The following is a 2,819-nucleotide window of genomic DNA, read 5'->3' on the forward strand; positions in this document are numbered from 1 at the left end:
AGGCAGCAGCAGCAGTGATGGGGCCACGATGTCACAGAGCAAGCTTCGTCCTCTCCCAGACCCTGGCTGGAGCCTCTGTGGCTTGGGGTGGGCAGTGGGGAGAACCCACCCCACGCCCTCCCCATCCCTTCCCCAGACAGTCTCCTTGTGGGCTCAACCCATGTCTTCTGACAGGAGCCTGAGGCACACGGAGGGGAGGAAGTGGAAGAGGACACGGGAGAGGCAGGGTGGTGGCAGGAATGAAGGCCGAGGTGGGAGGCTGACCAGGGCCACTCCACCCCATGCCCACCCCAGAGAGGGGCGAGGAAGCCACCATCACACAGCGTGTCCCGGGGACCAGGTGGGGTTTAAGGCTGGGGGCTGGGGTGGGCAGAGGCCTCAGTCAAAGCCGTTCCAGTGGCTGTGCTGCGAGTCTTATTCCAGTGTTGCGCGCGAGCCCTTGACACCATCCCGCAGGTGAGCACGCAGTGGTGTCCGCCTCTGGCGCCCGCCTGCACCGCCATGCGCACAGAGGCGCCGGCGCCACCTTCGCGGGCTGGCAGCATCTCTGCTTTGAGGATGCCCTCTCTGTGCGCCAAGTACTCACACTTGACACTGTAACCTTCAGGGACAGGTACCACGCTGAGGAGCTTGACATGCAGAGGTTGGGGACAGGTGCCTCGCGGATGTCCTTGCTCAGCCTGCAAACTGGGCGGGGGCAGAGCGAAGGTAATCTCATATCTGCGCAGGATCTTCAGGAGGCCAACCTTGACCAGAAAGCTGCTGTCGCTGTCCTGGGTGACCATGATCACCGAGTCATGAAGCTTCTCATCAAAGCAGACGTGGCTCTGGGAGTGTTACAGGCCGAGAAAATGGGGGTTGTGACCAACTCAGTATACCACTGGAGTCTATATGAGTAAACGGTCAACTGTTCTCATGAAAGCAGGGTGTTGGCATCTGCCCCGGGGGGGAGTGCTGAGGGCCGTCGGGCCCCAAGTGCAGTGTTCCTTGTGATTACCTATAAGAACATCTGAAGCCTGTTGTACAAAGAAAGAAATTATGTGTACCTGTGATAAATCAAGCAAGTGACCAACAGTTACCTCTCCCTCCCTGCTCTTCCTACCTAATAAATACAAAGGGCTGTGGAAGCTCAGGGCTGCCCTTGTTCACTAGAAGCAAGGAGCCCCCTGACTCCTTTCAAAATAGATCTTTTTATCTTTGTCTTCATTTCTGCATTCATCCCCCTTCGTTCACACCCGCAGCAACCGACAGCAACACGGGAGCCCTCTGTATCATGGTCTGCCACAAAGCAGAGCGGATACTCCTCTGGACCCTGGGCTTGTTGCCCTTGTTGGCTGCAGCCATGGATGCCCTCCCTGCCACCCAGCTCCTGCCAGACACCGCCACTCACACTCAGCAGCCTCCCATGTTCCAGGGACACCAGAAGGAGCCTTGCAGGGTGCACCCAGGGCCGGGCAGGGCAGGGATGACCCAGGCTCAGCTGCAGGAGCTCTATGCCAAGCACGAGGAAGAACCGGCCCATATTTTTAATGTTTTTTTTTTTTTTTTGAGATGGAGTCTCTCACTGTCGCCCAGGCTGGAGTGCAGTGGCGGAATCTCAGCTCACTGCAAGCTTCGCCTCCTAGGTTCACACCGTTCTCCTGCCTCAGCCTCCCGAACAACTGGGACCACAGGCTCCTGCCACCATGCCCGGCTAATTTTTTGTATTATTATTATTATTATTAATTTTTGAGACGGAGTCTCACTCTGTCGCCCAAGCTAGAGTGCAGTGGTGCGATCTCGGCTCACTGCAAGCTCCATCTCCTGAGTTCATGCCATTCTCCTGCCTCAGCCTCCTGAGTAGCTGGGATTACAGGCATGTGCCACCATGCCTGGCTAATTTTTGTATTTTTAGTAGAGATGGGGTTTCTCCATGTTGGCCAGGATAGTCTCGATCTCCTGACCTCGTGATCTGCCTGCCTTGGCCTCCCAAAGTGCTGGGATTACAGGCATGTGCCACCATGCCTGGCTAATTTTTGTATTTTTAGTAGAGATGGGGTTTCTCCATGTTGGCCAGGATAGTCTCGAGCTCTTGACCTCGTGATCCGCCCACCTCAGACTCCCAAAGCGCTGGGATTACAGGCGTGAGCCACCTCGCCTGGCCTTTTTTTTTTTCTTATGTTAAATAAACAACAAAGAACTGTGAAATAAAATATATAGCAATACAAGGAAAAACATGAGAACAGTTTTATTGGAAATATTCTAACACATTTTCTGAACAAGTAATCAAAAAATAAATAAGGACATAGAAGATATGAACATATACATTTCTTACCCTGAAAACAAACAGTACACCTTCTTTTCAAGTTTCATGGACAGTGGACAAAAGTAAATAATTATTAAGCTACAGAGTATTTTGGTAAATTTTGAAAAGTAGAAATTCTAGAAACCATTCTCGGATCAAAATGCAATACAACTAACAATAATGTAAAACACACCACTTAGAAATTTTGAAATGTAAGTAGCATCTCAAATTATCTTTAGGACAAGATGTAAATCAAGAATTAAAAAAATTAAAAAGCAGACTATTTAGAAAATAATTTAAAAAGTAGGATTAACAGGCAAAGCTATATGCAGAGGTAAAAACAGCATTAAATGCTTTTCGTGTCAAAAAGAGAAAACAAACGAATTAAGCATGCATGCAAGTTGAGGTTTTGGAAAGTAGTATAAAAACAGTCCCCCCAAAAATGGGAGAAAGGGAATATTTGAAATAGAAAACAGAAAAAACAAACACTCAGAGGCCTGAGAGGTGGTGGGATGAGCTTTCTGCCTGTGGACAG

At 50.1% G+C, this 2,819-nt stretch overlaps 1 pseudogene; it reads right to left on the reverse strand.

The window, feature by feature from the left end:
• Window positions 1-378: 378 nt before the first annotated feature.
• On the reverse strand, window positions 379-1,347 carry LOC105541455 (annotated as a pseudogene).
• Window positions 1,348-2,819: the final 1,472 nt, after the last annotated feature.

This window comes from Mandrillus leucophaeus, unplaced genomic scaffold, assembly GCF_000951045.1.
Source record: "Mandrillus leucophaeus isolate KB7577 unplaced genomic scaffold, Mleu.le_1.0 Scaffold24, whole genome shotgun sequence".
Lineage (NCBI taxonomy): Eukaryota > Metazoa > Chordata > Mammalia > Primates > Cercopithecidae > Mandrillus > Mandrillus leucophaeus.